The 19,301-nt window shown below is 36.3% G+C and overlaps 1 long non-coding RNA gene across 3 annotated transcripts in view; it reads left to right on the plus strand.

The window, feature by feature from the left end:
• Positions 1–5,485, plus strand: part of LOC125692473 (uncharacterized) — a 28,995-nt gene extending 23,510 nt beyond the window's left edge. For 2 of the 3 annotated variants that reach the window (XR_007376687.1, XR_007376689.1), the window contains one exon: positions 1,189–1,251. This is a non-coding gene — a long non-coding RNA (uncharacterized LOC125692473). Of the gene's footprint in view, positions 1–1,188; positions 1,252–1,692 lie in introns of those variants that run through there. The other variant, XR_007376688.1, reaches the window with a different exon arrangement.
• The last annotated feature ends 13,816 nt before the right edge of the window (positions 5,486–19,301 follow it).

The following is a 19,301-nucleotide window of genomic DNA, read 5'->3' on the forward strand; positions in this document are numbered from 1 at the left end:
AGGTATTTCTTTTTAACTGGTATTTAAGTATACAAGTCATTTTAGTTCTACAGTTGAAATAAAAGAGCCAATACAATATCAAACTGCAGCATATCTGGGAATTAATCTTGAGTCTTAATGATTGCTTTCATCAGGTTATCTCTGTTAAAAGAGAAATAAATTGTCAGATTAGGAATTTATTTGGGTAAAGGAAGAACTGACTGGATATCTACACTGCTGATTGCCTTTCTCCTAGTCATGAATGTGGACTGTAAATGATGTTTCAGAATTTAACAGAGTCCAGAGAATGCATTCATTTTCAGCCATGGAAAAAATATTCCCCTTTACAGCCTTTTTCTCCACAGCTAAGATAATAGTATTTTGTCATTGCTTTACTGAGGTGTAATTACAGTAATTCATCTGCAGTCAAAAACTTCCAGGTTTGAAAATCTCATTTCTGTTTGCACAGGCATAAATACTATGTTAAAACATAAAAGCTGACATTAGTGTAAGGACTCAACTTCCTATTGAGTGCTAAGTATTTCCTCCTTCCACTGAAATTAGCAGCATGGGAAAATGTTCATAAACTCAAATTTAAGCTCCAAAATATTAAATCATGGTCCTCTACTGCTTCTTTCTGCATGATAATGGAAATCCCAGCTGCAGTCTCTTTTGCTTGAGAGAAAGAATGTGCAATACCAGCACAATTCTACTTCTTTACCCAGTACCAAGTCTGAGGGGAAGTAACAGGAGAACTGATGTGTTATTTTTTATGTTGAAGTATTACGGCTATTTTTGGCTATATGACACCTCTTGTATGAAAGCAGTGAGGATGAAATGGATCTCCCTATCCTGATCATTGAAGCCTGATGTGCACACATGTATGTATGAGATAAGGATGTCTTGATTTCAGAAGTGTAGCCTCAAAAGATAATGGAATGGCCATCCAGCATCCTATCCCATTGTAGCAAGCAGTTGTATAGCTATCTCTCTTTGAATAATAAGGCTTGAGCAGTTATGCCCTCTCTGACATTTTGTACATTCAAATGAGACATCACTTGGTTAGCTGGTTTGAGAAGCTGTCTTAATTCACCGTGTGCATTGTGTGTGGAACTATTCTAAAATTCTTTTCTTACAGACCTCTCCAATCACCTTTCAGTCTTGCTCGTGTATGTGTGCATTTGGCTGTTAACTGGCATTTATTTGCAGGGCCTTGGAAAATCCACAGTCATCTTGAGCTTCTCTTTATGAGGAGAACATACTCCGAGACATAAACAATGAGATATTTGTAAGTCACCTTTAAAGTAACAATCACAGTTGCAGAAGGAATATAGTTTATACAGATTTAAGTATAGATATTTGTGATATAGATAGGAAATATCTGTATATATAGCTATTGTACTTTCTTTGGTTTCTTCCATGTTCAATAGGATGTTTACACATGCTTCTTTTTATAAGAATGATGTTTTCTTTCTTTTGTTTTGTGCTCAGTTGCTCTTGTTGCAGGGCTCTGATGATGTTTCTGTTAATTTCCCATTCCATATCAAGATATACTTCTTCTCATATGAATACAGAACCTATTAAACTCTGGTTTCTACAGGCACTAATTTCTTGTTTGAATGTTCACAGAAACTAAAAGGGGCCCAAGCAGCTCTGAAATGAATGAAGATTGGAATTTCAGCAGCCATTCACTGAATATTTTTTTCTTTCAAGGTTTTCAGTTCCTCCAATGGTAAATGACTCACCTAACTCAGGATTTGTAAAGTACTATCTGGACTGTATTGCTAACTGCAAGTCACTGTACAGACTCATCATTCATACAACAAAAAAAGAAGTCCCCAAGCATACCTCATCTATTTGCATTCCCTTCCTCAGTGCTTGCTTTATTTCCAAAACTGGAACAAATAGAGACTGCTCAGTAATAATCACCTGAGGCCCTTTCAGCCTTAGCCAGGTGGCAGAAGACGTCCCTCACCCTTATCTTACGAGATTTTCTTTTGCACCAATATGCTCGTTCTTTTTGCGTCATCACAAACACCATTATTAGTCCAGTCACTCCTTGCATGCCAAATTGGCTTCAGCTCACAGTGGCACACATTTGTTCCATTTTACCATGTGTTCATAAATGTAACATAGACATTTGAAAAAAACGAGATCACTAAAAAGAATCAATGATTGAGAGTAGAGTCTTTCAGAACGTGAAACTCCAAGAACTATTGTTGAGTGAGAATGTGGTAATGCAGGAATCTGCTGGGAAATAGTGATAATTGGAGTTAAGCTTGCCTAGATTCATTGACATATTGCTAATTACAATGATTCTGAATTGCAAGAGTATTTGCTTGTTGTTTTAAAGATATCTAGTATGTAATTATAATATCATTTGTGTTCATCGTACCACACCAGAAGTAAATGAAGTTAAGTTTTAATAGTTTCTGGATAATATCCAACTAGAGAAAAAAGTATATACATGTTTACATGTTTGTTTATAATTATGAAAGACCTGAGATATGCAGAATACTAAATACGGAATGTAAGTTGTTTGTTTGTTTTTTCCTGTGTGCATGTGAATCTTTTGAATATTTATAAACTAACGCAAAAGGGATGTTTAAACTCAATTTGCATACTTCTGCCAGCTTCTCCTTCTCAACAAGAAGCAGTGCTTGGAAGAGCCAGATCCTGTGTCCAGAAATGTACTTTCACTGAGTAGAGGAGTTTAGGCATTCAAACTACATTAAATGGGTGGAAAAGATTTTACAATTAGCAAACAAATCTCCTGCTACCACAGGCAGCTGAGACTGGTTTCCTTCAGAGCATTATTTCTCCAAACTAAGAGGGAGAGGGGGAGTTTGAGGAGAGGGCATTCATGTCTGTAAGAAGTATTTACTGCTCTTCCATTCCTATAGTCTCTGCTTCTGGATAGTCATTTGTATTTTTTGCTGACTCCATAGCAATCTGGAATTTAGAATTGGTGAAAAGATGGTCATAAGCCTCTCCAGGAGACTTATGAATTAAAACCCACTGGGAAACTTATATTTCCCTAAATGCTTACTTTCTTCTTGGGAAGAAGTAACTTGTTGCAGTATTTTGGAAATAGTTGATGGATTATGCAAGTGGCTCTAGGGCAGTGCTACATTGTTGGTCAATTAGACAGCAGTATACAGCCTGCACAAATCAAATTATCTTGTGGTCTTATGTACCTCTGTACCAGCTGAGCAAATATTACAGAGACTGAACTTATGGTCTAATTTTTTCCAACAAACTATTTTCATTGAGCCGGAAGGTCACTGCTAAACAGGCTTATGACAGTGTGATATGAGTGTGCTGTAAATAAAAGCCAGTAGCTTTCGAGATAGGTAAACTGGAGTGGACGATTTTGTGATAATCTACTGCCAGTACAACGTGTAAAATCTGACACCATTGTACTTAGCAGCAGCAGTTTAATTGTCTCTGTAAGAGGGAAAAGTCACAGACAAAAAAAACCCTATTCTGAAATAAAGCCTCTGGATATGGAAATCTAAGGAAACATTAATATTAGGAAGAAAAATTATGCCTAAATAAAAGATTAAGACAATGAGAAAAAATAAGCTGAAAAATCTTGCTAACTAGCCAAAAAGAATCATAGAATGGCCTGGGTTGAAAAGGACCACCATGCTCATCTAGTTTCAACCCCCTTGCCATGGGCAGGGTTGTCAACCACCAGACCAGGCTGCCCAGAGCCACATCCAGCCTTGTCTTGAAGGGTAATACATGGCTCTTACTGCCATAAACCATTTAAGTCATGCTTTCAGAGCCCAACTCTGTTGAAGACATTAAGAAAAGCCTCACAGACTAAATCAGCTCTTTCATATCAATCTGCAAACTAGAAGTCCTCCTGTCTTTTTTTTTTCTTTTTTTTACCCGTTCAGCTGATTTTCTGTCCTTTTCAGAAATGCCTTCAACAATTTTATCAGTAGAGAAAATGGAAACTATGCTACTCACATGTGCCTCCTAAAGTGAAAGTGGAAGGGGGAAGACTCTGGGGCTGATACAACTTAATCAGCTTTTGAGTTTCTTGATTGAACAGTTCTGTCAGTAAGATGGTTCTGGGACCAGTAAGATGGGTTCTCAGGTCCCAGAACCTGAGAACTGCCAAACAGTAATGGTTGTCTGGCTTTGCCATTCCCACCATCTCCCTGCGCAGGGAAAGAGAAAGTTTAGAGGATGATTCAAAAGATCAGTTGATATTACATTGCAATGCTAACTGTATAACAAGGCCTCCTAGGCACTGGGTTCATTTTATAGTTATAATTATTTTGTTCATGGTATTACCTGTACTACAGCGTATAAAACACAGCATATGCCTGAGATGGTGGCTTAGCAGGATCTGAGTTGCCAGTATGTTCACTGCCACTTAATTTAACCTTTGTTGGAAATCTTGTCAAAAGTAGCACCTGGATTAAATGTTTTGAAAATGAGACTGGGATCACATAAGAGTAGTTGGCCTATTGATTTAAACAGGAGACCAGTCAGGTGCTGTGGTGGCAGATTAAGGACATTTTGACAAGGCAAGAAAAAAAGTAGATGAGGAAAATAATAAAATGTAGAAAATATGCCGTAAAGCAGACATCCTCCTGTTGTCCTGTGATAATAATATCATGGAGTCCACAGGTAAATTTTCACACAGTCTTCCTGGCAAACATGGAACCCATAATGGATAGATGCTCAAAGTGTAGGTTTCAAAATATAGCGGGAGACATGTGCATCATATTGGGGAGCCTGGCCCCCTCTGCACCATTCCAGAGTCTCTGATGTGTTTTGGAACTCTATGGATTCACTCAGGTACAAGACAAAAGGCTACAGTTTTCTGACAAGTTCTGAGACCAACATCGAGCAACAAGGAGTCCTCACAAGGGACTGTGTGGCAGAGACTGAATCTCTGGTGAACACCATCCTGCAGTTACAGTTTTAATGAAAATTGAAAGCTTAAGTGCCACCATTTTCAGTATCACTTTTCCCTAAAATGATTTATTGACCACTTATACATGATACATTCTCCTGTCATGAATAACACACTATATATTTATTTTCCTGAATAATGGCTCCCATTTTAATTGATAGCTTCAGACAGAGAAGTAGATTTATTTCTACAATGAGTAAAACTGTTCTCAAAATACAGCCTGTATAAATTATTTTAGTATGTATTTCAGTTTTTGCAATCCAGTATGATCCTAATCTTAACAGAAATCAATCAAATAAGATCTGATACATTACTAAACAGCAGCCGTTATAAAGTACACTGAGACAGTTTTCTACAGTGTTTTTAAAAATTGTGTTAAATGGTGTTGCCAGGAGTTTTCACTGAACCAAGAAGCTTTTGACTTGGCTGATATATATGTCTGTAAGATGTCTGTTTTATTCTCTGTTGGCTTATTTGTCTTTTACAGACACAATACCTGTATAAATACAGCACCTCACTATTTCTCTTCTCTTCTCTTCTCTTCTCTTCTCTTCTCTTCTCTTCTCTTCTCTTCTCTTCTCTTCTCTTCTCTTCTCTTCTCTTCTCTTCTCTTCTCTTCTCTTCTCTTCTCTCTCTCTCTCTCTCTCTTTTTTTTTTTTTTTTTTTTAAAGATAAAAATTTAAAATTCCACTATGTTAATAATCCAGACTTCTGCAATGCTTGAACTTGTATGGGCAGATTATGTACTTTGTATTCATTCCCAAGTGTGACAACAAACAGTGTTAAGCCTATGAAGGATTCTCTTAGTGAAGAAGATGATCACTGTTCAGAACTGAAAACCCCATCACTTGCAAATAATCTCATTCTGATATTAATACTCAAGCCAATATGTGATATGTGGTCACAAATAATCCACAGCTGTATGCTGCTGAACTACAGATTTGTTAAAGGAATAAACCAGCATACATTTCTGTGTATAGCAATCTAAAGCTTGCTGTGAATCATTTCTAAACTGAATTCTAAATTGAATTAAAATGTTACACAGTATGCGCTAGCTGGCTTCATTAAAAACAAACAAAGAAACAACAACAACAAAAAAAATATAGAAACCCAAACAAACAAATTCCTGAACAAATTGCTTTGGAATGCATTGACCTATTTACATTTGTAATATATTCACTTAATAGTAATTTTTGAGAACTACTATTTGTTCTTTGATGTTGTAAATGATACAGTTTTCTTTTCCTCCTTAACAAGGATTTCCTTGTTGTAGCCTGGCTAGCGTTTTGCAGGGTATTACTCCAACATATGTGTAAATATTTCTATATGAGGGATTCTACATCCTTTATATAGGAAATTCCAGAATAATGCACCAATATCAGATTATTATATCTGAATATTTTTCAGTATGCTAAGAGACTCGTGATGTGGACGTAGTCAGATATAGTGAGTAAAGGACAGAGGAAAGTTTGTGAATGTACTCTAAGTGAAATGAGACAAATGTGAGTTCCTAAGAATGAACTTCAAAGGTAAGTTTTGGCAAAGATTGGCAGTAAGTACAGAAGAGGAAAATATTCTTGTATCTTGAGTAAGATACGTCATCATCTACCATGTCAGTTATTTAAATTCTGAATAGCAACATTATTTGGTGCTAGGTTATATTTTACTTTTATATTCATAAACACTCTGAGTATTTCAGTTGAAAGACACTGCTGTGGAATAGGATATTAGCTATGGAATGTATCAAGATGTTTTAATCACAAGAGGAACTGCTTACAAATCTGGCATTCATGCCAGGTGTGTTGTATGACAATTTAGCATTTACTCTACATATGGTGCTGTCTTTGCTTTCGTATATTTTTTCATATCTATTTTCTTTGCTAAAGCTACATTATTTGAAAGAAAATGAAAATACTAAATGCTATATGAATTTGAATAAATATTATCTATGTTTGCCTTAACATGCAATTTCTTTTCTTACTATAAAGCAAATAAGCCATTTTCTTAAGAAAACAGAGACTTGATTGCTACAAACCGTAGCTTGCTATTTTGCTATTTAAGCTATGAAGTCAGGATATGTTTTAATAAAATACAGCAGTTAATTAAATTCAGCTGTTTAGCAAAAGCAAAGACTGAAGAAAGTTGATCAAAAGACAACTCACTGCAGGGAGGTAAGGTAAAACAATAAAAGAACAGACATAAAGCTACATAGCTCTTTTTGTTAGGTAGCAGGAAAGCCATTTGCATTATTCATTTCACCCTCAGAAAAATAAACACAACAAAAAACAACAAAACCACCAAACTCCCCCAAACCAACGCATGAATAGATTGAAAGGACTACATGAAATCTAGCTAGCAAACAAAGCAAGTGTAAAGAAAGGGAAGCAAAGAAAATAAAGTCAAATATAGCAACACTGCCTAGGCAAATAAAAGAAATATGAAAGTATTCTAGAAATATCTAGAGAGAATAGAAAGAGACTGTTGAATAGTAACAAAGGGGGTCATGTAAGAGAGGACTTCAGGATGGATGAAGAGTTGAAAAGCTACCTTTACTTGATTTCAATACAAAGGAAGATGATGGTAGTGAAGAATATTATGTAGGCAGACAGAAAACTATTAGAAGCATGGGTCAAAATTTAGCTTAATTTACACACAAGGGCCCTATTCTCTGCCTTCTTTCTCGTGTAAAATGACCTTATATCGCAAGCGGGGCCCTGGCTACTTAACAAAATGGAAAAAAGGAAGTGCCAGATAGCATAAGGATGACACATGGAGTTATAAAGTGCAATGCAAGCACGTTACTCTGAGAGCATTATACAGAATAACTCCCTAAAATATTATTCTATGGAAATCTGAGTAATGCTAACTGAAATGAGTATCTATGCAAACTGAATTAAGCTTTTCCTTAATTCATATCCATTCTATTTGAAATAGAAGACATCTCTTTTAGTGCATGATGTTTGTTGTAATGCATGAGATTATGTAATTATGAGACCCTAGCACCATGAAAAAACATAGGCTATTCTGAGTTCTTTTCAGTGTGTCAACACTCGTTCTCAGCAGATGATGAAGTCTTCAAATATAAGCATTACGATTGGTCTCTAAAGGAAATAGACTAAGAAATTAGCACTAATGAATAAATGAGGGAATGCGTATTTTAGGAACGTCAAGCACAAGGCTTCCAGAGAGGCGGTTGCAATTAGATACTGACAGAATAAAAAGAGATCTAGTATGATCTGCGTGCTGAAGGTTTCCGAGAGATTGGTGGGTAAACTATGGCAGCAAATGGAACTCCTTCAGCTGACTTGAGAAGTTTCAGACTAGACCTTAAGTGGATCAGCACCTTATATACAGTTAGGTAAACAAGTGAGGACTCTGCTAGACTCTGCTAGAACCAGAAATTTACATGCTGTTTTGTCACTTCTTACGAAAGCCCTGAAGATAGGAAACAAAAAACGCTAAAAGGATTAAAATATTTATATATGTGACAAATCTGAAATATCTAGATGCATGAAGTTTAAAAAGCACAAGGCTTAAGAGATATGTGGCTACTCAGTAAATTCCTTCCAGGAACAAATATGTCTTCATATACTTTCTCTGGGAATAAATTCCCTTCAAGTTATTAAAAAACACTGCAGATATAAGGGAAGTAATGTGGCATGCACTGTAATACATGCCTCTGCCTTTTTAAAAAAAAAATTCCTCCCCTTCCTTATTGTAACCTATTTCTCAGTTGGGTTAAAATCTTTTTTTTTTTTTTTTCCTCTTTTCTTTCTTTTTCTGTGTGTGCTTTGTTTTGTTTTTCAACTCAGCTCAGAATATTGCAATCTAGTTTGTCCTGAGAGATGTATTTGCAAGTTATAAGGATTAATTTCTTTAGAATCTGGGTTCCAGTATTCATGTGGTACAGAAGAAAAATAAGAATTAGGAGATAGAAAAATTGAACTGGAGAATAACAGTGAATCTTTTCTCATTCTTGTATCTACGCTTGGTAAAGAGTAAAGCTGAAGTCTTGGTCCCAGTGAAGAGCATGACAGAAGTCCCATTGAATTTAGTAGTGTCTATTTAAATTATTGAATTTTTCATTAACATTTATCATTTTCCCCCTCAGCAGTTCAACAATGGCAAAATAGTCTGGGTAATTCATTGCACATACAAAATATGCATATAGAGCTCTTGGGAGAACAAGCTCTTGCATAACATAAAAGCCACATAATTCATTTATATAATGCAATAAGGATGGGCAGCATATGTGCATATATACATAGTCACGTTCACCCCTCATGGGTATCAAAACTTAAGGGATGTTTATGAGGAAGAAAGAGCCTAGAGCTAGAAATTTAACATCTCATATGCAGATTCATTATTTACATGGCATATGTATATATCTGCAAAGGTTCAGTATATTTATTCATCATAAAATATGCCTTTTTTCTCCTCTGTTTATTTTCCTTGATATTTTGGTTAAGACAGTGGGTTGTCTAAATAACTGAAAGTTATATTGAACAGAGATAAGAATTGCATTCATCTGTTTATCTCAGGTACCATGTCTATTTATGCCTACGTATACATATACAGGTATATACAGATATACATATGAAATACATGCACAGATTGAAGAACTTAACCATCTATACATTTTGTGATTGTCTTGTATTATCTGCATAAATTCATATGGAAAGAGTCACTGCATTATACATTAGTGAAGTTTCAGTCTATCAGACTATCAGCAAAAATGCATTTACGTTTTTTGGGGGTGAGAGAAATAACAAGCTAAACTAGCTAGAGCTCTTCGGAAACCCAGTAGATCCCACTTTCAAAGTGGAAGTCCATTTTATTTTTCCCTACTTTGTTTTCTCTCAAGTGAGCATGAAGTGGTGAATACGCTCAAATGTTCTACTGTCCCTGCAAAGCCTTTTGTCTGTTCAGTCTACATAAGTATAAAAATATCCACCTAATTGCATAACCGAATATATTTTCTTTGGCTTTGATTTTATTGACTGCAGTCAATGAATTCTTGATGTAGACAGCGAAATCTCTGTTCTTGACATAGTTAAGTTTCATAACAAAATTATAGCAAATCTTAGAGGAATAAAAAAAAAATAGTTCCATCTGTTTCTTTTATTACACTCATAATATTGAGCAAAACAAGTGTTCTAAAATTTATTAATTATAAGTCAGTCATACACAGGGAAGGCCTTAGACATTCTTTAGAATAACAGTTGAATATCGGTGTCAGATGTCTGTCACCAATTTAACCTTGACACAGGTTCCACAAATGGCAGATGTTGAAATTTCTGTGGCCATGAGCAGTTGGTAGGACTTGTATAAATATTGAGTCATTTATGAGCAGTTCTCAGATTTTCAAAGCTGCAATTTGTTAATTTCAGTCTGGCACATTTTTCCTTAGGAAAAGTCACGTTGGCCCATTGGGAGCAAGCTATTCCACTTGTACTTGCCTTGATTCTTCAGCAGCTTTTGAGCAACATGCTGAATTCTTCATGAATTTTCTCTTTTGCGAAGATAAAGCAACCCACAGATAGTATTCTTAGAAATAAGCAGTGGACAGTTGCCTTAAGACCCAACTATGGGCATGTTTCAGAGCTTCCATGTTTCAGGAAAGTCTGACTTGATCAAGAAGGGTACTAGTGAGTAGTGTATCAGAGTCATGGTTTTATGATGTTTGGCTATCAGTATTCCACATCATTGCATCAGGTAGTGCACTTGCAGTTAAAAAGTTAATGCTCCAGTTCCAGATACCTGTCCCAGAAGAGAGCTACATAACCTGGAGGACTTCACATTCAGAGAGGAAATAAAACACCTGGCAATGTCACAAGACCTTGCTCTCTTCCTTTCTGCTCGCCCTGACTGCACATCTCACTTCAGCATTGGAGTTAAGACCTTCGGTTTTTCATTATATTTGATTTATTAGCTTCATTTCTAATTATATTGTAGTATATTGTTGTATGGGAACTGTTGAGTCGTCGCCTGAATCACTGATTGATAAGCTGAGGGGAGGACTGAATCAGCCCTGGGAGCACAGGTGAAGCAATTCAGCTGTGTGAGTGGAAGGGGTGGAACCCTGCTGCACATCTCCTTGACCCCATTTAAGGGCTGACTGTGACTGAGAAGCAATCTTTTCTTGGAGATCCCTCCTTTTGGAGTTTTCTACCGTGAGCCTAGAACATGGGTGAGCATTTCATTTTTGATTGTCTCTTTCTGTCATGATAATCTTTTTAACTATATGCGTGTAAATTATCATCCTAACCATGCTACTGTTCTAAGTGTACATTTGTTAATTATACAATTGTGTTATAGTGTGTTATCTTGCATTCCAATATCTTTAGTAAAATAGTTTCTCCTCAGATCATTGCTGCTGTTTTGGTTTTGGGTCCATCTCTCTATTCTTTTCACTGTTTCCCTTATTCAGGGCCCGTGGGTCCCTCTGCCCTGCTAGTTATGGCACTGGTCTGAAGCAGCCCATAAACTGTTGACACAGAGATGTCAGCATGAGATACTGAGAATTACAAGGCTTCAAAAGGAGGTTAAGAACAAGAGCACTTCTGATGCTCACAACTAACACTTTCAGTATTAACTCAAATATCTTCATATCATGATGTAGAATGGAAGATTGACATGATGTCTCTTAATCTAGTTTACTCTGCTTGAGGTATGTGTGTCTTAGGAACTATCCCCAGCACCTGGGCACTATTGCCTTTGGCCGGGGTTTGGGCAGTGAATGATTGAATAAGGAGATTTAGTCTTTTTTTTTTCTTTTTCCTCAACTAATATTAGCTGAGCATATGTACTCCAGACCTATTTGCAGACTGGATTGTAATACTTCGTCCTTCAGAGAAATATGGAAATGTGTCCTCAGTAGTGTGTAAAGAGAAGGTAGCTGTATTCATAATTCAAACAAGATTCAAACTTGAATAAAATTGCCTACAGAAGTTGAAACAAATTTTAGGTCATATTTCTTAGCTCTGCTTTAATTCCATCTTCCAGTGAAACATCTCTCAGTCACCCTACATGAAATAAAATGTATTACTGCAAGTTCAAATGATGTGGGCAAACACACCTTTATTTTTCCTTATTGTCAAGAACAGGAGTTATTCCCATCCCCTTCTGGTTTTCCTGTTTCATCATTTTCCCCTCTTTCCTGCAAGAAATTAAAGCCTGTTTTCTTAGCCCTCCACAGGGTTGAGCAGAGGTGAAGTATAAGTTTCCATAAAAGTAGCATTAAATTTATATAGTCCTACCACTCGTAAATTCTCTAGCACATATTTAGTTTTATTTTTTTCATTGTATATTTTCTCATTCATAGATCTTTAGCACTTGTCTAGATCTCAACAGTCATTTCCAGCACTGATGTCATGACTTTTCTTATTTTTCTTTAATTTGCAATATTGGGTACAAAACATTTTGCCGTTTCTGAACAGGTGAGCTGGAAAATCAGTAGACATACCCTAAGCTCATATATGAGTTCCTATTTTAGAAAAAAGATCAATTGAGAAGGGTGTAGACTGAGTGATTTAACATAGAGGTTAGATAAAATTAACCACAAATATTTTAGACAAGCATCTGGAGGAAGAATTTTGTATATGCATCTAAAGGAAGTGAAGAACTTCAGTATTTCCATGAAGAAAATGGTGGATGTACAGATGTCATTTGGTACATGGTAATTCCTTGGTTTCTCAGCCTGAAGGTGAGAAATAGCCTTCTCTGTAAGCATTATTTTGAAGGATTGTCGTTATTAAATACATCACATTATAATTGAGGAAAGCTTCAGTTTTGTAAATAATGTTTGTGGGTTTTTTTTGTTTTTTTTTTTTTGTTTTTTTTTTTGTTTTTTTTTGTTTTTTTTTAACCAGAAAATAGATTAGTGGTTTCATTCATGAGACTTTAGAATAAGTTGAATATTTTAGGCGCATTCATGTTATTCCTTTTTTGAACAGAAACAAGTTTTTATGTAGGTCATGTGGACTATGGAGCGTGTGTTCTGATATTCCTTTACTGTTTTAAAATTGACTAAAGGAGCATTGTTTTTGCACAATACTGGCTCAAATGAAACGGTGCAAGTATGCTGGAAAAAACAAAAACAAAAAACCAAAACCAAACCAAAACAAACAAAAAAAAAAAAACAAAAACAGGAGACTGTGGAATGGAAATCAAGGAGGTAGCAGGGATGAAGGTCAAAAGACACCATCTCAGAATCACTGTGATGCAGTCTGCACAAGAAGCGGTGGCCACTTGCCATGAACTTTTATATTGCTTTTCTTCCAGAAGAAAAATGATTATGGAAGTCAACACACTTTTTTTTTTTTTTTTCTCCTCCCTGTATCAGTTTCTTTATCAATTTTCTCCACCACCTCATTGCTGCCTCTCAATCAATGTGTGACATGGAGAAATAGCTGCCTTTCAAACTCACCTGGGGCCTGTGCTGTTAATTGAATACAAAGCTGGTGGCAGCACTTGATTGGCTGCCTGGCAGGACTGAGCATAGCAACCCTCACAGTGTGCTTTCCTCACCCAGCTGCAGCACCTCATAGCCGTCAAGCAGAGTACTGGTTTTGGAAGAGTCCTTGTGCTGTCCTTTAATATCGCCTTAAAATACAGTTGTTAGATTGCTAATCTTTAACAGAATTTATGCAAATGCATGACATTAGTCTCTTCCCATCTACCTAGAAGCATGGATGCCAAGAACACTTGAGAGCATAGAATTTAGTGTGGCAGCCATATTCAGTCAGGAAGGTCTGAAGGGAGGGAGTAAACAGGCATATGCAGATTGAGGCTCTTTAAGTTTTTTGTAGTGGCATACACTGGAAACCATTACTTAATAGCTGTTTTCCAAATAATTGCTGATTAAGACTGATGTTCTTCAGTAGTATTCCTTCTTTAGTAACACTCTCTACTGAGCCCTGCAAGTGACATCACAGAAGCCAATGCAAACTATATACATATGTAACTGTTCTGTTGAAAAATCAAAATTTATTTTGGAAAATAAAGGCCTGAATAAGCATTACGCTCTTGACTTCCACTACTAAAAGTGAAGCACAACAGATTGCTGTTTACATTTCCTGTATTTTCCTTTTCTTCTAAAAGGAAATTCTGTAGCAGCAGGTGACAGTTCTAGATGAAATTCTTGTTAAAAAGCATTATATTCCATCCATCCTGAAATATGTCTTTATAGTTATTTAGGACTGTGAGACTATATTAAAACTCCAGTTGAATTCAACAACGCTTTCTGTAATATCTCCTCTCACCCAGAAAGCAAGGACCATACAAAGGTTGTACAACACATAATAAATAAAAAGCCTGCAAGGAACCATCTGTAGAATTCATTTATTTTGCAAGTTTGAAAAGGCATGAAAAATGACACACTTTCTTTATTGATTGCTAGCATTACTTCTAAGCAAATAACATAGCATGCATTGTAATTATATATTTCTCTTCACAGAAAGGGCCTGTAGAGGTTTTACTTTTTGGGATTAGCAAATCTGCAAATGGAGTTAAGCTAGCAGTGACTCTGCTCCTGCCAACTCTTTCCATCAGTGACAGTTTTGGAGTTCCTGCCCTCAATGGCTGTGTTTCCTGTCTTACTCTTTCGCAGTTCAAGCTGCAGAGACTGTTCACAGCTCTACCTGTGTCTAAAGGTAGATGTCTGCTTTGTCAGGAAATGATATTCCCGAGAACATATGTCCTGTTACCCTCCTTTAGTAGCTTAATGAGCAGGTCTCTCACTGTAAATGACAATGTCATTTTTGCATAGATTCTGCAAAGATTTTATGTAGATCTGTACTGGATAAATGGAAAACCCTCTCTGCACTCATTAAAAGCAGTACTGAATATCTTTTTCTCTGGTGGAAAAAGAACAAAAAGGTAACATTATGAAAAAGGAGATGTCATGAAGGAAATTACATATAGGATACTTGATTGAAGGTGTTATATTAAATACTGATTACTTATAATGTGCCATTGTGGCTTTACGAGAAGGGAAAATAGTTGTATATACAAAACTCCAAGTCAGCACAAAACTTTCTCTAAGATGATAGGGATCTTCACCTCACTGTGATACCCTGCTGACGTGAGAGCATTACTGAGCCAAGGAAACTTCTGTTTTCAGAGGAAATTCTATCTACAGACTTTCTGTTGTTGTTGTTGTTATGATTCTGTGTTGCCTCTGAGATGCTATTTTTATGTTTTACTTAAAACCAAAATTCATGTGAAAGCATTATTTTCATTACAAAAATTTGAGAAGTGCCATCTGTGTAATCACAGATCATAACGTTTCACCTTTGGGGAATACTTATTTGATTAATATCAGCCCAGGGTTTGTATGAGACAGGTTTTGAATGGAGAGGGTAGAAATTGAGAAAGAAATGATGAAACAAGTGGAGTTACTGCATCAAGTGAAACCCCAGAGCCTTTCACAGAGCAGTCAATGATAAGCCTAAAACATGGCATGTGATCCTAGCCTAGTTGCAAGCCCCTGCTATTGGGCATGTAGTTCAGATGAGCGGTACGTGTGGCTTTGGAGAGCTGCATTATAGGGCATGTGCACAAAGAGCCTAACAGGGCAGTAGCTCCCTGCTCTGTGAGAGCTTATTAGTGCTGGCAGTGAATGGAAACAAACCTGCTGGGCCCTGAAAGCAGTGCTCAAACCCTGCTGCATCTCTTGTAAAGGCAGCGTGCTGTGGAAGTTGAGAATGCTTCACAGTAGTGGATACGTTGCCCAGGGTCTCTCAGCTTGTCTGTGTTCTGCTTCTTTCTGTTAAATCTACTCATTTTGTTCTGTTAAAAATTAATGCTCAGGTAAAATGTGTGATTTTATTGCTGGTAATAGAAATACAGGCAGAAGTACTAAAAATACTGCTTTCATGTGACAATTATTACTTTGTTGCTTCTTTACTTCCCTTTAGCTCTCATCTGTAAAACTGTCATAACAGCAGTAATAGTATATAAAATTAAGGAAAAAATAGGAAAAAAACATAAAGCAAACCCTTTCCAGTGGTAGAAATAGTCTTAGATACAGTCGAATATGCAAGTGAAGTTTTCATAGAAGGGGATGTTAATAGATGAGTGCTTCAATAGCTGGCCAAAGTGCATCTTGACTAAAAAGCTCTTTGAAGGTATCAGGGACTAGATGGAAGTTGTCCTCAAGATGGTCTAAATACTTCATACTGTGTTCATTAAGGACATCAGTTATAGGGCTGTATGAGGATTCATGGGGTTTTCTGCTCAATTTGATCATCTTTAGATACTCAGAAGATCACAGGCCAGATTCATCAAAGCCGAGGATAAAAGAGATTTTCCTTTGTACGGAGTGGTTGCAGAGCCGTTTCAAATTAAACTATATTTTCTTCAATTTGATTTCATTTCATTAATATTTTTGCATTTCATAGTGACTAGATGGATGACTGCTAGAGCAAGTGCAAATCTGAATACTGTGGACTTGTTTGTAATTTTTTATTTTATACTGGAACTTTTGTGCAATTATCTGGTTGAAAATGCTGTTCATTTGTGGTAGTTTGAATTTAATAATAATAAGGTCTGATAATACAGAGTTTTTTTCATATTTGATGTAATTTGCATATTTGATGTAATTTGCATGAGATGATAGACTGCTGTTTGGACTTTTAAATCAGAAGGGTAAGATTAATCTAATTAGAGCTGGTTTTAAGATCCTGTCATCTCAGTTTATGAGGAATATGTTTGTTTAGATGGAGGGCACTAAAAACGTAAAAGAAAACCATGGCTGTCAACATTTTAATAGGGACATGATACAAATAATGAGATTTGGAGTTAAAGCATACTTGATAATGTCAGGGCCCAATAAAACCTGGGAGTGTCTGCACTGAAAAACAATCACTTCTTTGGAACCTATTATCTGGGTGACATCCAAAGTTTATTGTAAAAGATGGTTTATTTATTGGAGAGACAACTTTGCGGTGAAAGTAAATTATAACTGTTGATTTTTTTTTTATTATTATTATTATTTGACATTGATAGCCTATTCTTATGTATGGAAGTTCTACAGTGGTTTCCTTTGGGATTGCTGGTTGAGGTGTGTCCTGCCATTCTCTCCAGAGTACGCTTTGCCAGCTAAGCTATTTTTCTCTGTAATGCTTTTTGTTTTGCAGTATGTGTTGTGATGCCCTAACACCAGTTCATTATTAGAAATATTGAACAATATGTCTGTCTATGGCAGAGATTGAGGCATAACAACTGAAATATGCCTTATGTGTAGGAAATGTGCTAGTCTTACCCACGTGATTGGAAACACCCAACACTGAGCATCTTCTTATTCTTCCTCTCCAAAAATACTCCCTTCTTGAAGAAATGTCAGAAATAAGATAATTTTGATAATTTTTTTTTTTAAAGAGCCCTGGAGGTGATATTAGGACTGAATCTTGAAAAATGGAGATGGAGAACCCAGTTACACAATTCCTGCTGTAGGCATAGAAGATGGAAAAATAAACAAGAGAATAACAAAAGAATAACAGAACTTTGTACTGCTTCTTATCCACTGTATAATTAGGCATGTATTTATTAACTCCTGACTATTCCCAAGTTTACTGGTGCTTAAATTACTGTCCAACATGTCAGTAATTTTGATGCCACATTAAAACTCACCCTGAATGCTCAATTAGTAGGCATCTAATCTAGAAACTTTTCAGACAAGTGCAACGAGTATCAAGGAAGAAGCAATTAATAGTAAAATGCTTTCAGACAATTTGTTTCTGTTGAAGATCACTTGATGTGATCTTTCAGACAAATGCTCACCCACATGCATCACTGCTCCTGAACACCCACAAGTTATTCTGTTACAACTACAACTGTTAAGGACACTTGTGCACAAAGGTGTCTCTAAGAATAAATGTATTTTAGCATCTTAAAGAGGCAATGGCAGGTTTCCCGTCTTTCAGAGGAAAACATTCCTAATAGTTTGTTTAAATGAGACGGAACATTATTGTGGAAGAAAGATGGGAGAACAAGAGACAACTTTGTTTAAGATATCTCAGCCCTGTCACTTTCTCCTTCTTCCCAGAAGCAAGGCTCATTGCACAACAGCATCAAGAAATGTATGTATGTGGTATGAGTGCCTTCATTCAGTGTTCACATGTTCATAAGAATATATGAAAGGCCAAATTGGTAAAAAGAGAAGAGCCATCTACTCTGCTAGCCTTTCTCTGATGGAGATCACAGGCAAATGCCTAGGGAAGAGTATATGAAATATTATACTGATTTATTTCTGCACATTCCGTAGGTGCAGTAGGTGAGAATTGGAATTCCGTAGGTGAGTCTGTGGTGAGAATTGTAAGTATGAATAAGAGTGCTGGTTGAGAAGGTTGGACACAAGCAAGAAGGGAAGAGAAAAAGCCTCAGTAGATGCAGTAATAGAGAATGAGGTCATCTAGAGCAATACCAGACCCTAATGAATGCTGTACTTTGTCTGCAGGGAGAAGCTGCTTTGAGCAAAAAAATTAACAAACTATTCTTAAGTAGAGGGGGGTGGGGTGGGGGGGGGGAAGTAAATGTGCAATAATTGTAATCTCTCTTATCTTCTGATTAACTAAAAAAGGAGAACATGATGATTGCAACAAACATCTTGTTTTCAAACTGCTCAGACAGATGATGATCTGAAATCAGACTCTTCATGTGAGCATGCTGTTTTGAAGCTTAGAAAAGCTGGAGCGATTCAAAATACAAATTTTATAGAAAGTGTCTTTATAATATAATGTCTTTAATAGAAAGTCTCTTTCCTCAGTCATGCTATTTTCCTCAGAGAGTCCTTAGCCGACAATCTTGATACAGAATTGGTCTAGAAACAATAGGCTGTGTCATAAAACCTGTGTTTTAGTATCCCCAGATCATTAATTCTAGCCTATCTTGGGCATTTTCTTGCTTTTCTGTCTGTGAATCATACCTCCAGCATTAGTTTAACTGAAAGGTGTTTGGTTTAATGTGTGTATACAAAGCACACGGTTCAGTGCACTCTTAAAGTTCATCATTTTACTACCAAATAAACTTTATTTTAATATTCAGCTTATTGCACTTAGTATCTAGCTTCTTGAATTAAGTGCTGGTTTTATGACTGCAACCTTTTAAAGGAGTAAATGTGCACTCCTATTCCCTTCCTCACAATTTCTGTCATTTTTCTTTTTTGCATTAAGCAGAATTGCCTTCTATAAAGAGTTTTGCTAGCATAACTTCCTTAGTATCTGCAGTACTGCATAGCATGATAACGATTCATTTACATAGGTGAAATAAATTTTCCTTCTTTATTTGCTTTTGAAGCCAGTGGGAGCTATGTCCATATACCTGGTGACATTATTTAGTTATAAGGCATTAAAGCGAAGAGTTGTGGGAAAAGCAACAAACACAC

The sequence above is a fragment of the Lagopus muta genome, chromosome 4 (genome assembly GCF_023343835.1).
Source record: "Lagopus muta isolate bLagMut1 chromosome 4, bLagMut1 primary, whole genome shotgun sequence".
In the NCBI taxonomy this organism is placed as follows: Eukaryota; Metazoa; Chordata; class Aves; order Galliformes; family Phasianidae; genus Lagopus; species Lagopus muta.